Source organism: Tyto alba, unplaced genomic scaffold (assembly GCF_018691265.1).
Source record: "Tyto alba isolate M040663 unplaced genomic scaffold, T.alba_DEE_v4.0 Super-Scaffold_2, whole genome shotgun sequence".
NCBI lineage: Eukaryota > Metazoa > Chordata > Aves > Strigiformes > Tytonidae > Tyto > Tyto alba.
Genome location: NW_024881282.1, coordinates 5,214,243 through 5,234,848, shown reverse-complemented (window position 1 = coordinate 5,234,848; position 20,606 = coordinate 5,214,243). Strand labels below are relative to the sequence as shown.

The 20,606-nt window shown below is 40.4% G+C and overlaps 1 protein-coding gene across 13 annotated transcripts in view; it reads left to right on the top strand.

The window, feature by feature from the left end:
- The window catches only part of TENM4 (teneurin transmembrane protein 4), a 1,435,480-nt gene that overhangs the window by 1,055,167 nt on the left and 359,707 nt on the right, over window positions 1-20,606 (top strand). The window contains exon 1 of one of the 13 annotated variants that reach the window (XM_032990910.2): window positions 11,967-12,148. The exons of the other annotated variants lie outside the window; for them this stretch is intronic. The gene's annotated coding sequence lies outside the window, so the exon portion shown is untranslated. Of the gene's footprint in view, window positions 1-11,966; window positions 12,149-20,606 lie in introns of those variants that run through there. 13 annotated transcript variants of the gene reach the window in all.

Genomic DNA, 20,606 nt, shown 5'->3' with positions numbered 1-20,606 from the left:
AAGGAATATGTCCAAACACTCAGTTGGTGATTTCTCTTTTTTTAGTATTTTTCTGTCTATATTGTTGAAAGAACAGTGCTGTACTGTTGAACTTCTACTGCAAAATATGATTGACCTTTTTTTACCACTTTCTCTCTCCTGTGCTCATTTACTTTTGTAAATTTATATAACAGTCTGTCAGATGGAGTGGTAGGCAATGGCTTTCCATTTGCATTTGCCATCACCAGCTGTGTAGCTTTGCTCTCCTCCCTGCTCTCCCTGTTCCCAGATAGCTCCTTCTCAGCCATTCTGATGACTGGAGACATCTCAAAAGCGTACTGAAACAGTTAGATCATCAGACTGACCTTTGTTGTCCTCTCTTTTTACCATTTTAGAGGGAAAACTCTCTTACATCCTTCTTTTCTTCAAATGCTCTCCAGGTCTTCTCAGTAGCACCTTGTCAGGGGGTGTCTTTAATTGCTCCTGCAAATCTGCTCATGCAGAATTTCCACTCTGCATTTAGATTTTGTTTATGAAGCATGCTTTCCATGTGCAAAATCCATCCATGGCCAAGTGTGGAGGATCTGGTTGCCCTCACTACTTAACTGGAAGTGATCGTGAATCTTTTCAGTGCCTGGCTTGCATCTGAGGAATTGTGTCTTCAATTTATCTGGCAGAGGCTGATACATCTGATACTGAACTGGGCTTGTCTATGACTGACTCCAGTCTGCCGTGCGAGCTTTCATGCAGTTGCAGAACTACTCTGAATATTGGATTTTGCTCGTTCTCCAGGAGACACAACATATAGTCATAATAATTTGAAATAATATCTCATTATCTCATCATACAGCAAATAGTTACCAGATATGAACAATTGATTGGATCCCATTTTGGCATGGCATATGTAAGAAAAGCACAGATTGGTATTTAAGGACATGGGGTTTTCAACTCTGTGTCTATCTCACTCATGCCAATCAGTGGAAAGATTTTTAGTGCAGATGCAGTCCAGAGTTGTCTAGAGATGAAACACTTCAAAAGTTAGAGGGTAAGTAAGATAAATTCTCATTGTTTTTTGCAAGTATTCCAGCAGATTACATCTTGTGGTCATCTGGATAACTTGTCTCAGAGGCACGTTTATTTAAAATAAAGTTTTTGTAGCTGTGCAACACTGAAATCCACAGGAAGATGAAGTCCAGAGTACCATCTGAAGGATAAAACTGCCTCCTCTATTCCTGGCCAAAAATTATTTAAAAAAAAATTAACAACCAAGAGTAAATGTCTTCTCTTGCTAGGCTGGAAATAGAGTTACAACACATTTACACGCCCATAAATGAGATCAAATTTGGCCCTTCTTAATTAATCCTGGGTCATAGTGAGACTTCACAGTTCTTTACTCTGGAAAGCTTGAAATAACTTCAAAGAACATATTTTAATTGACAAGTGTATTCATTGCCAGAGAGGGGTATAACATGTAAAGGGGATTAACACCCAGCTGTGCTCTAGAGGAAATTTAAGACACAGACATATTGTGAATCAGATAAAGTCTGCATTAATGTTCGCAAATGTGAAATTTCATTGTCTTCACTAATGCTAAGCAGTGCACATCTACTGATTAAAAGTCTCTCCATCCTGGTGTCCTGTCTGTAGTGGTAGGTCTGTTCACCCTGACTCACTGTTGCTATTGAATTACTGCAGTTATAGCTGCACATCTTCATAGTCAGCAGACTATCTGCTTCCTCCCAGAGGGTACAACAAAGCTGGAACAAGATGACAGTTTCCAGATCTCCAATGAATATGCCTCACAAAAGCAGGAATACTGGGATATTTTGAAGCTTAGTGATGTTACTTGGTGGCTCTGATTCTCCTCTCCGTCAAAGCTGCTATGAGAAGCATCTCCTGCCTTCAATCAAGCTATCATCTCAACCGCCCTCCTGGGCTGCCTTCCAACAGCTGTTGCAATAAGTTAGGGATTATTTAGGGCCCATTACAAACTGCTGGGGATTGGCATTGAGTAAGGAATCTAGCCCACGCTCCATACAAATAACAAGCAGATGTTTGAGGGGGGAGAAGGCTTGTACAGCAGTTCTGCAGCTCCAGAGGTTTACCTTACAGAGAATCGATCTTCTGATGCCAAGGCTATGAATTCAGGTTTGCTTTGGGTCAATGAATTTCATTCTGCTTGTATGGAGGGTACCACAGGATTGTGATGTGGGTATGGATCTCCATTAAATGGAAACAGCTTGCTTTCTTTTTCCCTTACAATACTGGGCGGTGGCAAAGTGGTTGGGAATTTGACCCACATCTGCCTGGTTTGGGGTACTGAGAAACAGAGACAGGCTTTTTCAATCATTGGTACAGATTTATCTACCTCCACCATGAATTATCCAGTATAGTAAACCTAAGAAGTGGAAGAGAATCTATCAGGCTATTCCATTCCCAATCTAACAGAAGGCTGCTCAATTATATACAACGTTGTGTTTCTATAGTGCTTTGGGAAGTCCAGTTTCAAATGTTTGATTTTTAAAAAATATTATTTATTTTAGTCTACTTCCCTAAGGGATATGATCATTAGGAAAATATTTTATTATATTAATCAGATATTTCCTTCTTCTTAATCAAATCTTCTTCTGAATTAAATAGTAGCACTGATATCCATTTCTTTTTTCGTCTTGATGCTTGAATCCTTCAGATTTCTGTGTATTTTTATAACCCCTTTGTCTCTATTGCTTTCTAATCTGCATGCATTTATTGCAGATGTTTAATAATCAGTTCTTCTTACCTATTTCTTTTAAGCTTTCCTCTACACACACTTTCTTCAGCATATTGATATACTTTTGGTAACCACCTAGGGAATATATGACATATTCTAAGCCTGCTTGTAGCAGAGTCATGTGGAGAGAGACACACACTTCCCTGATGTAGGAGGTACTAATGAAATTGTAAAGAGTTAGTGATGTAGCTTGACTGTGATGTTGGACTGTAATACAGGGAATAATCCCCATCACAGTTTATTTTTAAAATGCTGGGGAGTAGCAGAGCAGCTGGGACATCTGATGAGAACCGAAAGACCTTGGTGTATTCTCCCCTTCAGTCTGAAGGGAATAAAACTCACATTTCTCATAACAAAAATCATACCCATCAACAAGCAATAGTACAGGAAGTGTGGAGGTGTGATTGTCTTTGGGAGAGAGAAAGAGGGGGAATAATTCATGGAGAAGAATAACTATGGCCTGTGCTCTGCACCATGGAGCACATATACAGGAATGAGCAGTCCTTGTTCTGGTCTACTTTTAAGATTATCTCCTGTTTTACCGGTATGGAAGGTAAAAACAGAATTTCAGGCAGCCCCTTGAAGATATCGAGCTATAGAGACATAATGAAACCATTTGAATTGTATTAGTAATAGGGTCTGTATTTACATGCCCTGCACTGGGATTATGGGGTCACAATTGAGCTGGACTAGCTCAACACTTACTCATCTGAGACAGGGCAACAAAGCTTTTGGGATGGATATGGCCAAATTCCCCTTACTTCAGAGCTTCTAATATACCATGACAAACTCAGTTTCTTTCACCTGTTTCTTCTATTCCAAAAACAAATTTGGGAAAATGTGCATCCTCCTCCCCCCCACCTTAAGCTAACTTTAGAACTGGATTTTGTTGCTGCTGTTGTTGTTTTAAGGCAGTAAGAAAGCATCTGCAATATTTCTGCTATAATTAAGAAGATGTGATCATTACATTAGTACCCTGCTATTACTCTTTGACATACACTTCAGTGGCTCAGGTCATAATATAAGGGAATTTTGAAGAACATCACGTTGCAGCATGCATAGATGGATTATCTCCACTGCACAGCCTTTCCTAGACTCTTCTTCAAGGTCCTATTTCTTATCTCCAGCAATGACTCACAAAGCAGTGACACAAACAGCATGGGCTACATGGACCTTCTACTCCACACAAATCCCCCTCTCTGTTTCATGGCCAGCATCCCCAGCCAAGCGTGACAGAACGCATCTGACCCATTTATCAGCCAGCTCGCAAATGGTTATCACGGCTTGCCAGCTTCAAGCTGCTTGAGCCTTAAAGAAACAAGTGCTCTTGATACACATCTCACAATTCTACTGTGTATTTCTTCCACCATGCCAGTCTCTTCCTTCATTTCGGCAACCTTTACTCCCTATTATAGCTCCAAGAACAATTTTTTCTCCTGTTTACGTTTCAGATCCTGAGGCACACCCAAATTTTTTAAGCTTCTATGCACCTTCAAGTCCTGTTTGCTTCTTTTATTTTTCTGGAGGCCGATTCTCTTGATTTGGGAAGGTAAACACCATGGTCATTATAGAGTCCACACCCATTGAAGGTTTCTCCTTACCTTCCCTTGGTTAGGATGTGTCTTACTATCTCTATGTGCCTGCCAAATGAGCAGGCTCCTTCAGCCTTTGCGTAAAATTTTCTCCTTAGATGATGTGAAAATATTTCCTGCCGAGATTTAGGCCATGCAGGCAGGATCTTGAGACATTGTCCTGGGACCACGATGTCTGATTTTCTACCCAAGAGAAATAGGGAACGTGACTACACACCTGGAGGATCCCCACGAACAAGTCACCATGTGCAGGTGCTTCCCACAGATGAGGTTTGTCTTCGGATGGTCTTTAGAGCTAATCCAATCTGAAATAGAAGCAGTTACTTCACTCTTTGAATCAAGCTGCTTCCGGCTTAGGAAGTTGCCCAGTCCTCTGCTGTCAAACTGGTGTCTTTCTAGAGAGGTGAAACATATGTCTGACATTTGCTGTCTGGAGTCTACATATTAAATGAGGCCTTAAAAGCAACACAGATAAAAAGAAATGTCCAACAATCCAGCTCTGTTTTATTTAAAAGACAGTTAAAGAAAGAAAATCGCTTTAATAGTCAATTTAGAAGGAATATGTGAAGTCACCACTGAAATATCCACTCTTGAGTTCATTGAATCATCTGCATATTTGAATACACTTAACTAGAAATAAAAAAAAAAAAAACAAGACATGTCAAGGGGAGGGAGGAAGGGATTTTATCTGTCTAGCCTATAATTTTGGGATGAAAATGTGGTCTCCAGTGGATAATGCTTCCCCCCACAGTGACAGAAAAGCATAAACATCTCCAAGTTGAGACTAGCCTAACTGCAAGACTTAGACTAGATCTGGACTGGGAAGCAGAAGATCCCAGTTCAGTTCCTGGTTCTGCTGCCAGCCTAGGCATCGAGTGATTCACCACACGGGTTTGTCCTTCAGTTATCCTCCTCTTTGCCTGTACTTCCCCAGATGTAACTGGAGCTCTGCTTTCCAACACACCATCTGTGGTCATTTCATAGACTTCTTTATGAGAAGACATTTTTATTTATAATATGGACAACTTGACAAGGAAACCACTATTACTAATGAGTGCAGAGTTCTTTAATTATTCTTTCTGTTTACTTGATGTTTTACCCGTATCTGAGAACCACAAAGTTGATAAAAACAAACAGACCTTCATAAGTAGAAGGGACTTAGCCAGAAACCAAGCTAGTCCTTTTTATTTTGATGGATAAGCAGGAGTATGGGTCATTGCTAGGAATAGCACTGCTTAGTTGCCTGCTCTTTGGCCGGGGTTAGAGCATTTGACCTGTCTTGCCCACATTTTCTATCACCTTGTTATTCATGATTAATTCACTTGATGGACAGCACTTTACAGATGTCAAGCAAAGTCACAGCCCTGGCCTTCAGGAAGACCCCACCTCTGTGTCAAGCATCCTGAAGATAAACAGCAGCATAAATACTGCTGAGGTAGATAGCCTTGATCCTGTTAGGTCTCTGCTAAGTGTTTTTTCATAGAAAAAACACTTTCATTCATTCATTGGTTTGCCCCTCCAATACTTGCTTATTCAGCTTTCATTCAAAAAGAGAGTTATGGGTAATGTATAGGTAATTTAAGATAATGTTGGGAATTTGGCTCAAAGACAGGCTTTCAGAATCAGTCCACTGAGCTGCTCTGAACAATCATGGCTCTGCATCTCTGTCCTATGGCTCTGAGGGAAAGTTTTTTGTTTTGTTTTGTTTTTTTTTTTTTCCTCTGAGAAGTTTCTTATACTCATGGTTGGCCAGAGTTGGTGAAATGGCCAATTCTGCAAACATGACAGGATTAAAGTACTCTGTTTCCTGGTGGATTCCACATGCTCATGGGCTTCAAAATCAATTGTTCGCAATGCACCTTATTAGGGTGAAAACTGAAGGTTGAGAGGGGAGAAGGGGGAAGAGAGAGAAAAGACATCTGTTTCAGTGCGTAATGAAATCATAGCTGCAGGCAGACATGGGTGAGATCAAGGGATGCTTTTAAAATATTAACAAAATTGCAAAACAATCCCTAGAGGTGCTTTAGGAATATTTGATTTGACAACAACACGATTCCAATTCGCTCTTTGCCAAGAGCTGGGAGAGATAGCATTCACATCCAGTAATCCCCCTGAAATGGCATCTCTCTTTCTTAAATACCCCTTCATTATTGTATACGTTGTTTGTTGATTTGCAGGGCTTCATGTAATAGCTTGAGATCAGAGATTAGGGTCTGGAGGGCAACCTGGCAACATCTCCTCTCTGGCTGATGTTGCCTTCACTCCTGGACAACTTGTTTTAAATGATATCTGCTCCATTGATGGACTTCTAATGAAAGATCAGTTCCATTTCACTTACTCTTTTTACTCTTAAAAAAAAAAAAAAAAAAAGAGGAAGAAAGAAACTTAAATTGAATGCTGAGAAAAATTACACTGCTCAACAATCTTGGGAGGAAAGGGAAGGAGCAGAGATTTCCTTAAAAAACAAATCCAAGGTCCCAATTATTGTTACATTCCAGCCTGCCAGCTTGAGGCTACCAGCACCTAGCTCTTCCAAGGTCTCTGCAATGCACATAAGGCAATGCTAGTGCAGGTTAAAGAGCAGGATATCACAGTGATTTCATGGCTTGCATAATTAACTTGAAATCAAAATAAGAAGTATATTTTCTTTTACAAAAGAATCTAAAAGCTACAGTAAAAATGGAGGTGTGTATTTCCTTACAGTTTGGCCAGCTGCAGTTTTGGCTCTGTTTATACTAGTAAATGAAACAATGCCATCAAGTTACTGTTTATATTGTTGAATAACAATTGTTGAATAAACAATTAATAGAGGTTCCTGGCAATGTTTTGACCTGGGCCAAACAATTTCTGAGCATGGTTCAGGCATCGGCATGGGCTAAGGACCAGTCCCAAAATGCAGAAGACTACAGCCATTCTGTCTTGGATACTAGGAGGGTTTATTATATAGATATCTCCTTTTCCATGCCAGTTGGCCTCAGTACCAGGGAACAGTCCCAGACTGTTATTTACTGTAATAAAATATTTAATTTGCTAGTGTAGATATCTCCTTTGTGTCTCTGATTTCAGTTGAGCTGTTCCCAGATTAGACTGGTGAAAAATCTGGTTGAGGACTACTACATTATTAGTATTCCTGTTTAGCAATAAATGCAAGCATCAAAGCCATTTACAGCTTTTGTTACTGTTCGCTTGTTTGTCTGCTTGCTTGTTTGAAAAAAAAAAAAGTTTATATACATTTGTTTCCAAACTTACAAATTACTGAGGCCATTTCTTATATCTCAGTGAAATGCTTTAATTTCAGCCTTAGCCTATAGAAAACCGTGGGCCAACTGGAAAGCTTCTATAGTTCTCGTACCAGTTTATAAAATGCAAACACAGGCCAGAAAAGGGATGGGTAGTGTTGGCTAAGGAAGGGACACAAGAGAGACTAGCTACTAATACTGACATAATTAATATACTGCTTAAGCACTGTCCTGGAGCGTTTCTGTCTCTGCAGTCCTATAGGAGAAAGCCTTCACCTGATCCTGAGCCCAATGCTGGCATCCCAACCGCTGCCTCTTCCCCATCACATTTTCCTTGTTTCCAGAATCCTGGAGCCAGATATGTGGTCTACCTCCTCTCCTCCTTCCCTCATGAAACAGCTGCCCACTCCGATGCAGATCAGCTAATTTGAGCTGAAAAGCATGAAGGAAGAGCCACAAGCATGTTCACCTTAGGCCAGGATCTTGGCGGTGTCTGTCTGTGATGCTAACACCCGTTCCCCATACATTTATGCAGAGCCCTCTCATCGAGAGCAGCTTTGCACAATAGCATAAAATCAGGGGTTTAAAATATTACCAAGCCCAGCTCCCTACCTGTTCTCCTGCCATTGCCTCAGCAGAGATGGTGGAAGGGACGGTGGAAGGGGGCTCACGCTTGCCATCCTCATGCCAACCCAGTTTCTGCAGGGTTAATAAATTGAATTATAATGCTGGGCTTTATACTAATGAGGCTGTGGGGCAGGCTCATTTATTGCTGCTGACCTTATAGGACCATTAACCTCTAGAAGAAAGGGTGATGTGGAAAATCGGGCTGGGAGGGAAATACTCCATGTCACCACAAGTCCAGACAGATCACCTCTGTCACACCCCTGGTCTCTGCTTTCAGCATCGATGCCACCGCGTGCTTTCAGAGCTGCAGCTGTTAGGTCCTCAGCAGGGCAAGATGACCACTTGGTGCAACTTCTTGCTCTTCACTTACTGGCCAAGGATATGCCAAAGCAGCCACTGACTGCTGTTAGAGTGGGCTTGGGAGCAGAGCCGAGCCCTGAGACCATGTGTTCCCACCACGACTCGTGCCTTTCCAATGTCACTTTGTCCCCTTGCCTTCTGCACATTCCTCCCCCTTCTTCCTCAGAGGCAACTACTTAAGAAACAATCCTCTCCAAATCTAGGCCATGGAGACCTCTGCTTGTTTTCATTAAGCATATAATTACACGGAGAATGTTGTTTGACTCATTGGCTTCAGTCCAAGCCAATGCACAGACACTAAACAATGCCAGGGTAGGAGGTAAAACACATGTGAATAAGATTTCCATTTACAGCTCCTTGCTTTGATGCTGTACTTGTCCCCCCCTTGCACACATCCTTCCCTGAATTATGATTTGTAGCCTAACACAAGATCAGCTCAGCTGAGAAGGCTCAGCTACAGGCTTCTCCTCCACATTTCTGGACGAGCTGAGGTGCGAGGGAGGCAAAAAGATGCTTAAGATCTTCCAGTCTGGATAAACTCTTCACACCCTCTCCACCCAGATGTTGTAACATCTGGGGATGCAGAGCAGACAGGAGTTATGGAGCTATCCTGACCAGGACAGCAGGATGACAGGGATGTGGGGCTTGTCTTTACCCTAAATACAGCATTACTGTCTCTCATAAATCCTCCCTCAGCCCTTAGTTTTGGCCAGCAGCACATCCTGGCTGCCCTATGCCCAGTCCCATGGTGCAGCAGTGAACCAGACTGGATGCTTGGTATGCAAAAATGCATTTGATTTTTCATTTCTACAATCATTTTATACCAGATGAGAGTCAAACAGATGCTTGCATTATCTCAAGGAAGAAGACATGCACAGGTAAAAATGACTAGCCAGGGTGAGATAGGGAAGAGTCTTTGTTTTATTTTTTTCTGTGCAAACATTTCTCTGCCTCGGAAGACTGAGAGGTGCACAAATCCTGTGGTGCCCAGGATCACTCAAAAGCAGTCACAGGAAAAACAAGTAAAATTCAGTTTCCCACCACAGGGAAAACAGGAGAAACAGATTTGAGAGGGGAAGGTCATATAATTCAGGGAAAAAAATAATATTTTACTTAATATTTGGCTTGTTGTAAGATTCCCATCACCAAGATATTTAAGTGTCTTGGTATTATTCCATGACAGAGCAAATAATTGAATGCTCTTCAGTTTATGTCATAGCACCATGTCCCCAGTACATATGGGACCGAGTGGCTGAAGATACTGAACCCACCCTCAGATGAGGAAAGAAGCCAAGGAGGACAAATTAGCTTCTGCATTTCCCTATGAGGAAACCAGATTTTTAAAAGACTTACATACTCCACCTCCTTTCACTTTTAATTACTGTTTGTGGGGTGCATCTGCCAGCTGCAGAACTTTGTGTGGGAGCCCCCACAGAGGGACAAGGGTCGTATTTACACATCTACATGCTTCAACAAAGCTGCAAAGACATCCCAGCCATTGGTGTTGGCAGGACCAAAATATTTTCATCTGCTTTGGGGATGAACTAATTGCCACTGCACAAGCTGCAAAGCGCCTGGTGTATGTTCCCCACCTTTAACATCGTTGTGGGTGTTTGCCTCCAGCCTGCTGTGCCTATCAAGGATGGGGAGAGGCGTTTTCTCTTTCATTTCCATTCCCATTAACACAGTTGTATTTTGTGAGGTGTTTGTTTACATGAGTTTTCTCCGTTCGCTCCTCTCAAGGGAGCCATTAATTTATCTGCTTTGCTTTCCGTCAACAGGAGTTGACAGAGGGAGTTATGGGTTAACTTCTCTGTTTAGAGCGAGTGGCAGGTGCTGGTATCACTCAAGCTAAATGAAAATATAAATATCTCTTTACCTACCCAAGAAATCAGCTTAAATGCACAGGGCCCAGTGTTTAGGTTCAACCTGTTTATAAGCCTAATGACCCAGCGTGGCACTGAATGTGTTTAGTGACAGCTTGAACACTAGGTTGCCCCAGACCCCAGCTACATATAATTATGGAATAAAAATTTCAAAAATGTCTTAATTATAGTAGGCACTGCAGTTATAATGCCAGAAAGGAGCCTCATTTTTCAGAAATACCTCCTCCATCAAATCCAGGCTCCCTTCAAGGTCCTCAAGGGGATCCTTGCAAATCGGAGACTCCCAAGGTCACAGGCTACATCTGAAAAAATTGCCAATGTGATTTCTTATATGTTTCTTCATAGGTTCATTTTGGCTCAGTCTGGAAAGGAGATTTCCAAAAGACTCCAATTTCTTAATTTTATTCCTTTTCATCCTCACTGACACTTTTGAAGGCTGAAATATGATGCAGTGCAGCCCATACTATAAATGTGAACGTTAAAAGGTTTTGTACAGGGAGCTGAGCTTATAAAGTCCCATTTTACTCCCCAAGTGAAATGAATGGAAAATAGTTCCATGTAATTTAATGGGCTTTGGATCACATGCACAATTCACAGAAGCCATTGCTGGTGTAAAACCCAATGCCAGTCAGGAGATGACACAACAATTCACTCCTTACTGGTCAGAAATACAGGGAGAAAAAAAGTGTTTTGTAGAATGTCTTAAAATATAGCTTACTCACAGCATGATTTACGAAACAAAAAGCTCCAAGTCAGTGGGGAAGATCTAATTTTTTTTTTTTTATTATTTTTTTTTTTTTTTACATTCATTTCTCCTATATGGGACATCAATAATTGCCACTGAAATAAAAGGGAAGGAAAAGAGCAAGAAAATGCTGACTGTATTTGACTGTTTTACTTTCAACAGTTTTCAACTTTTCTTAAAAACAGTGTGGTAAAGACATTGCAGAGAGAATAAAGTATTGACATAAATTCCAATTAAAGACAGAGAAACTTCAGTCTGTAAGCAAGGATAAATGGATGAGCTGTGGACATGAAGCAGAGGGGTTTCAGCAAGGCAGTTTCCTCAAAGCGGCAGCAGCTCTCTTGGCAGAAATTGAGTGATATTATCTCTCAGAATTACAAAATGCACACCTGATCATGGGTGGTAGGGGCTAGAGCTGGAAAAGATGTATTAGAAGGGTTATCGGAAACCCTCTGCTCAACTGTTTGAAAACTGGTTAGAAATACAGATTTTTAGATCAGGTGAGATATTGCATGCCATGACCTAAAAAGGATATAGTTCTGTCTTCCAGTTTAGATGGCAGAAAATTTTCCCAATCTGTTTTCCTTCCCACCCCAGTGTATTGCCCTCTTGCCTGAGCCAATGCAACTACATGTGAAACCCCACTATAAAATGAGATTTAATCTAATCTAGCCCAGTTAAAGTTGGGGTAGGTTAACAAAATAAAAAACTAAGGATTTGGCAGATAAGGGTTCTTTTTCCTTTTATTTCCAGATCGTTTCCCTGATTTGCTTATGGTGTGGTTTTACAAACAGCTGTACCAGTATCCCCAGGGAGGCAACGAGCAGCAGGGTGGCTGAGCCCTAGCAGGAGGGAACATCTTGAAGCTGGGTTTGTCTTCAGAAACGTTGAAACGTGGAACCATTTCTCTACCGAAGTCGACATTTTCAAACCCAGGAGCCTGAACTTTGGTAAAAACATACTTATGTTTAAAGGCTTCTTGGCAATTGGATTTCCTGCAGATTTCTGCATCCAACAGATGTAAGCATTGATCCAGCTTCGCTTGGGCAATGAGATGTACAGTGAGACATTTGGCTTCAGTAGCTTACGACTGAGGATGTTGCTGTCTCCTCTGTCTCCATCTGTACCACATCCTTCTTTATGGATATAATTGTTAGCTAATAAGTTAACATTTGTATACTGCTTTGAGAATCATGAGCACTAAATATAGGTTTTTATTAGCTCATATCCTGGCAAAATATTTCTTTCATATAAATTACTTTTTTAATTGAATTATTCTTTGTGATTTTACAAACACACAAAGTGATTGGACCTCTGCTATTTATCATTCCTCTCTGAGAGAGTTTGCCAAGGTAGGAAGGAAATTGGGTCAAGAATTTATTGCAAAAAAAAAAGCATAAGTGTTTTACTTCAGGGTTTTTTTATGTCCATGATTCCAACAAGCCTAATAATCTTTGCAAATCATTAGCATGTCATGGCCCAGAATCCATCCTGAAACTGTATGATCTCACCTAATAAGTTTCTTGTTAGACTCATAGACTCTCTTGGTCATCTTCTTAATATTGATATATGTCTCATAGATTATTTATTGAAATGACATGCTTAAAAGCATCAGACAAGACCCTTTACTTGGCTGTGAAACAACTAAGAATGGTTATATCTGTTTTTCATAAAATGAGCCCAAAAGGTTAAATTCCTTGTCCAGGATCACACAATAAATTAGTGGTACAGCTAGGCATAAGAGAAACTAGTGCTGTTTCCTAGACTCTTGCTTCTCAGCAGTAGACACAACTATCTCTTCATCTCATGAACAATTGCATGCTCTAAAATGAAGATGGTTTACTTGCTAGTTAAACCCATGGCCTTGATCTCTTCAATTCTCTTGTCTTTTGACCTTGTGCAAGATCAGAAATGCACACAGCACACTGCAGAGGTAGTGGCCTCATGATTAGTATCTAGCCTTGCTTTGGGTGGGGTTATTTTTTCATTTTCTGAAGACAGACTTTCCAGAGGTAGAAAGTTATCTTAGGATTTCAAATGAAACATTCACAGTTCAGTGATAGGCACTAAATAAGGCTCTGTGTGTTTTCCTGAATGTGTTCTGCTATATCTCACTTAAACGATGGAGCCTGTTCCTGAGTTTTGGTTTTTGTCTTTTACCTCATAAGACATATAAAAGATTGTGTTTGTTGCACCTATTTGAAACAAATAGTAATAATTAACATTTATATATCACTTTCTTCTTTCTAAGCACTGCACAAACAGTAACTAATTACTATTGGTTTAGTGTAAATTAATTTAATCCTACTCTGCTTTACAATCTATTTGCATCTTTTGTTGACTGAGAGCTAGTTCAATCACTTCTGATCTTTGGTCTAACTAGTCATTAAAGGTATGGCTAAAAAGAGCCATTTACATCTTCAATTGCCTTCTCCCCTCCCCAACTCCTTCATTTGCTTTTCCCTTGTATTCCCACAATGTCTTTTTGCTGAATATTCCTCAAATTGGATTCCTGAGCAGGGTAGCAAAACTCTCCTTCAGCAGACCAGTGACCATTACCACTAATTTTGTTAATCAATACAAAAAAATTCCATTTATTATGAGAATGACTTAATAAGTCATTCTGTTTTGCCACAGAAAGTCATGTACAAGACATTTTCTTATTGCAAACCGATCAATTTATCACTTAGTCATTAAATTAGTGATTTTAATACCAATAATCCAGAATTCAGTTTCTAGTTTGGACTTGGATAAACCATTTAATCTCTTACCTAGCATTTTATCTACTGAAAAATCTGAAAAATATTTGGCTTTCATGAATACTGGTACAGAATCCAAGAACTCCACTAAACAGGCTTCTTAAGTGCAAAGATGAGCTGGGGTTTGTGCAGTATCTGCCACTGACTTCCTGCATGACCTTGTTCAGGTCACCTCTCTTCTGTCTGTCTACTCTGCCTGTAACATAGGAGAGATGCAAATGTGCCTCCTTGAATGGCTAAATCATTAAGAATTCACAATCATGAAACAACATGAATGAAGAACTTTACAGTATGGTTAATCCAACCAAATTTAGACTCCTACACTTCAGTGAGTCAACCCAGGGTCCCCTTGGAGTCAATAAAGAGCAAGAGCCACTTCTAGGTCATAATTTATCTATAATAGAGGTCTAAAATATTTTTTTAGTGAATCTTGCCCTAGAAATGACTTTTTTTCTTCACTGATTGTAGAAGGAATCAAATTTGACTAGTTTGGCTTCAGGTGTTTGCAGGATTGATATTAAAACTTAGGTGAGACAAATTCTACTTGTATCGGCAACTTGCTCACTCCACCATGTAGATTTACAATTGAAGCATAAAATCAAAATCTAAATTTTACCTTCTGAGATTTTACCATGGTGGTAAAAAAAAAAACCAAAAGTAAATGAAAATAAACCCTGCTGTTGTTCTGATACCTTCGCTCAAGTAGAGAAGCAGAATTTTACAAGGATAATATAAATGCAATATTTTATCTTTTCACCTGAGCTACAGCAACACTTATCATTACCTTAATAAGCCCCCTCCTTAACACATCTTGCAGTCCTGCAGCATTTGTAGATCTGGAAGAGTGCATCGAGGTCTATTTTGGAGGTTCATACCCTGTACATGTCAGCACTGAGCTTCAACCCAGGAATCAGGTTTAAGTCCTCTTGCCAGACTGTAGTCTGTGTCAAGCAGAAAGTGATTTCTGGGGATGTCAGATGGAGTTCTCTTGGCAAGAGGGATTGCATCTGCCTAAAGTCTCTTCTTAGAAGTGATACCTCTCCTTGTTATTCCAATGAGGGAACCCTTTGTTTAAGAAAAAAAAAAAAAAAAAACAAAAACAAATAAAGATTCTTTTCTATTTCTAATTTACTATTTTTATATCTCCATTTCTCCCCCCATAGGCATTTTACCTAAGAAAAATATACTGACTACTGAATAAGCTTGATGCGTAATTGAAAGTTAAGCTTTGGACACAGTAGGGGTTATACTGATTAATCAATCCCTAGCATCTTTCAATGCACTCTGATTATCTCACAGAGAACTCCTAAAATAAGTCCATAGAAAAGCAGAAATCAATTCATGGGTCTTTGCAGTCTTTTTACAGATAATTCATATTTTAATAAACTTAGTTTGAAGTTGGCCTCTTTGGGGGATTTTATCAACACAAGAAAACAGACTCATTTCTTTCCGTGATGAAGGAAAGCAAGGACAGATTACTCAGTACCACAGCACCTTCAACAAAAGCAGGGACAATTTTACACATAATACTGTAGTGAGACAAGGACAGGTTGGGTGTTAGTTACTTGAATCCTGTAACCTGGAAATGATACTTGCTTTTGCCTACAGAAGAGGGATGGTAATACACACATTTCCCTGTGCTCTTTGTCCTGCCTGAGTAGGTGAGATCTTCCCTCTGCTTCAGGAAGTTTTCCATCATATTGTTCTGCAAATTTTCAATATAAATAGTGCTAATAAATAGGCAGGTACAAAATGCATCTGCTCCTAGCTGTGCTATTTGAGCACACTTTGAGTATATTCCCCCAAATTCAGTTGAGCCTATGGCATCCCCAGCCATTGAACTGCAGTAGTGAAAGCCAATGCCAGCATAAACTATTATTCTATTATGTTCACAGCCAAGCCAAAAAATAAAACAAACCAAACTGTAGATATTGCAATTATTGCATTACATCTCTCCTTCAATTCAAGCTGTCAGCCGGTGAGCAGCTCAGACACTGGGCTGCACCCGAGTGGTGTAGAGCAGGAGATATGCTCTGAACTCTTTCACATACAAGGTGCACACCAATGTGATACTTTTACTGAAGGATACAGATACATGGTAAATTTTATGCTTTAAACTTTATCTAAAAACAGTTTTCTCAGTTTTCCTGCGGCAAACATGGCCACTCCTGATAGTTTCAGTGTTTTTAGAGGCAGGATGAGGTCCTGCAGTGCTGACTGCAGGGAGAAAAGGCAGACATGCCTTCTTTCATAAGAGTCCCAGCCTTCGTTCAGTTCTTTTCTGTGAGAGCAGAAATAATGAATAACAGTGATAAACAAGGTACGTCTGAGAGTAGGTATGAGTTCAAAGCCTTGTTATTATGGGAAGGGTTATGAGCTCCTCAATATCCCCATAAAAGATACAAGACCTGTACACACCAGGCAGTGAGTTTAAAGGAGATAAGTGCTTTTTCGCACAACACATAATCACATTGTAGCACTACCCACAAGATGTTGCAAAAGCCAAAAGTATTTAAATCTTACATGGGATTAAACAAACTCTCAGAGGACAGGTCCATGAAGGACTGTCAAAGCCAGTAGTCCAGCTAAAAAACTTGCTGAACCTCAGTCTTCTGAAAATGCATCAAGGGGAAGGACCTTAAATCACTGTTTCCAACCACTTTCCCCTTCAGCTCTTCCAAAACACCCACTGCTGTGTGTCAGGATACAGGGCTTGATAGTCCTTTGGTCTGACCCAGTACAGTAATTCTTCTGTGCATGATTTCAGGAGCTCTTCACAAGATGGTCAACTTTTTGGTGCAACTGCATGCCACACAACAGGCATGACATTGTTGAGTATAATCAGCTACTTGAGCAGTTAACGCACAATCCTGTAAAAAGTTCTCCTGTGTAAAAGAAAGTTCAACTGGCCTCTGATGTGTCACCAAGACTGCTAGTTCTGCTTTGTATATCTATGCAGATAAGAGCCTTTGTTTCTTCCTATTTTTCCTAGAAGCTCACAGAAATGCAAACACTGTCTATGACTGCATTGAGTCCACACAAGGGTAATAAAGATGTATAGGTTCTTCATTCATTTTGCTTGACAGAGAAGCAAGGATACAGATGGAGTGTATCTAAGTGTGGGTATTCCCTTACCAAATGGTGGGATAAAGAGGGTGAATGACACAAGGTGTGCATGGGAGCTGTCTTGGGATTCTTGCTACAAGTTCATATATGCCACCATTTTATAATAAAAGTTGCCTGTAGGCTACAGCAGCCCACAAAGAATTAGATACGGAGCTCATCCAAGAGTGGGTACAGAGCTTACCACCCTGAGTGAGTTTATTGGGTCTGGCTGAGCTGAAGTTAATTTTCCCCACAGCAACCCTCATCTCGCTGTGCTGTGTATCGGTACCTAGAAAGGTGTTGGTAACACCCCAATGTTTTGGCTACTGCTGAGCAGCGCTCACACAGCATCCAGGCCGTCTCTCCAACATCCCCCCCTCAGCAGTGGGCTGGGGGTGGGCAAGATCCTGGGAAGGGACATAGCCAGGACAGCTGACCCAAAGTGACCAAAGGGTTATTTCATACCTTATGATGTCTGCTCAGTAATAAAAGCTAAGAGAAAGGAGAACTGGGAGCGTATGTTGTTATGATGTTTGTCTTCTGGAGCAACTGCTCCATGCACTGAGGCCCCACTTTCTGGGGAGTGGTTGTAGATCACCTGTTGATGGGAAGTAGAGAATAAATCTTTTGTTTTCCTTTGCTTCCATACACACCCTTTGCTTTTGCTTTATTAAACTGCCTTTATCTTGACCCATGAGGCTTTTTCCATCTTATTTTCTCCCCCCTGTTCTGTTGGGAAGAGGAATGATAAAGAGAATTTGTTGGCACCTGGCATCCATCCAAGGTCAACCCACCACAGTGAGCCTTGTACCAGCCTTTTCTTATTGTCTAGAAGGCTAGAGATTCATCAAATGCATTTTGTTGTTTATCAGATGACAGAACAGACTCTGTTTCTCTTTTCTGGAGGAAAAAGACTGCTCCGAGATGATTGAGGAAGCCTGTGCCTAGGGCTTTCACCTGGGATGTTTAAGGCACATTCAAGACTTTGTCCTGTGTGATTCCAATTAAGGACTTAAATCTTGGTCTTCTGCATGCTGGGTAAAAGCCCAAATCAGCAGATGGTGGGTGATGGAGGACGCATGGGAATGCTTTAGTGGAATTCATTCAATGACTAGATGCAATGGAGATGATACTTCTGCATTTGATGCCACCACTGGGACTCATGTGTTCTCACTCCAGGATTCACTGATACACAGGGTAGCTTCACTGGCACGTCACACATCCAAACCTTGAGTGAGCCTATCTGCAGGCTGAACCTAAATTAGTCTACATTGTCAGGCTGGCTCTTCTGGCATTTATTATTCAAATACCTTTATATATTATCTATTAAAATGAGGTCCTGAAGAAAACCTACTTTGTCCAAGAATAGCTAAATAGTCTAATAAAGAGTATTTTAATATAAAAATAAGAATGTTTCCAAAATAATTTCCATTTTGGGGGAAGCCAGAGTAGGGTTCTGATGACTGCAGCTACAAACTGCATACATTAGTCAAAAACTATTTGAAAGCTTTTTTAACTTTTGGCCCCAAAATCTTCCCCTAGCACAGGCTAAGGTCTGCAGCCCATGAGGAAAGACTTAGGGGTTGGAAAACCAGAAATAATTGAGATAATTGCATTCCAGTCCCCTTCATGCTTTCCCACCATACTTCAAATCTCAGCTACTGTTTCAAGCTTTTCTGGGACTCCAGCTCATTGCAGTTTTATTTTTATTCACAAAAAGGTCACAAACCACATCTTTTGGGCAGGACATTACCAATTGCCTAGCAAGTCTCTTACCAGTAGAAGAAAGGCTTAGTGGTTGAGACCAGAAAAGGGAGTTTTTGTTACTTTCTTTGAGCACTGGGTTGAAGCCAAGCAGTGTTAACTTGACTCTTCATTCTTCTCTCTTGTGCCTGCTTCTTTCCAAAGCCTTTGCCAAAAATGTGAGAGGATGCTATACCTACAGCTTAATTTATTTCGTACAAAGCCCTCCTGGGATTTGAACCTCTGTTATAAATCTGAAGCTTAAAGTTTAATAAAAGAACACTGGAATATTTTATGTTACAGAAGAATCTCCCAGAAATCTGGTAAATAGCATCACACTGTTTAAGCCATGGCTGTGTATTTGCTAAGATCAGATCATTGCAGCCTCTGATCAACTGGCAATATAAATTTGTCTTGAATACCTCCTAAGTACATTCCTAAATAGCTGCTGAATACATCAGAACATTCAACACTACATTAATGCCAACTTTGTGCTTTAGACCAGGTGTGGAATGGCAGGAAATATCACAGGTTTTTCTGGTCAAACAGAAATGACCAAATAAGATTTCCCAAGTTCAACATTTTGTGTTGTGAGACCAGAATATGGAGCCTCAAACCAGGCATTTGCATCCTCATGGAAGTGTGGTGGGACTGTCACAGTGGATTGAGTTATTTCAAATAAGATGTAAAATGTCAAGTGATGACTTAACTTGGTGTAGGACATTAATAACCACAGCCACAAAGTAATTTAAGCATCTGAACTCACAACAACTTTGGTTGCGGCTTGGGATCCTGAGTTGGAGCTAAGTTCCCAAATAACATTGCTGGTCTGACCCCAATTCTGTAGGTGTTTTGAAGAAGATTAATGTATTATGTGGTGAAAAACTGCCTCTCTCCTGACTCTGAGTGGGGTATTCATCATACACCATGGGATTTCAATAGTCAGACACAACTGCAATTGTACATGCTCCACAGTCTTTCTGACTGAAAGGCACTATCCAAACATGAAAGAGCATCTTGTTAATAATACCTCAGGTTCACACTACTCTTCTCACACAAAGATTTCAGACATGCACTGGCCAAGGTTTTTTAAATTAAATATTCTACTATGTTTATGTGACTTGATTCTCAAAAAATCCACAGCTCAGTATCAGACTCTGCCTGGGAGATGAACAGTCTGCTCTCAGTTCTGTTGCTTTCTTCTCGTACCACCTTAAGCAAGTCACTTTGGCTTTCCATGCCTCATGTCTTCCTCTATAAAGTGAAGAAAAGGATACTTTCTCACTACTTACTAGCATTAGTTCTTAGGTAACGATTCGATTTGTGGAGCCCAAAGGACTGAAAATAAAATCCGGCTTGCTGCTCGGTATTCTGTAGCTGTGCTCATTCTACAAAGGGCAGCAGCAGTAAGAAATAGGGGGAAAAAATTGCCCTAAGTAATGGAATGAGACAATCTGCTTTAAGAAGACAAAAATCAGGCCCTGTCAAGTAAGAAGATGACATTTTTGCATAGGCAGTTTTGCAGCAGAAAATAAATAACTATGGGAAGTCGCTTTGCTTCTCCCAGCACAAAGGTGGACCAAATCAACCCACCAGGATTCATGTTCACGTTTTGATGGAGAAAAGATATTTCACTCTTCCAGCTTTCTCATCACCCAGTTGCCATAACTATATATGAAACACATAAAGCTATCTCTACCATTTAAACCCTCACATTTTGACAGAAAATTGGATGATATGACATGCTGCCTTCCAGAACAGGCACTGCCGATCACCTTGCTGCTAATCTCTGTGATTAGTG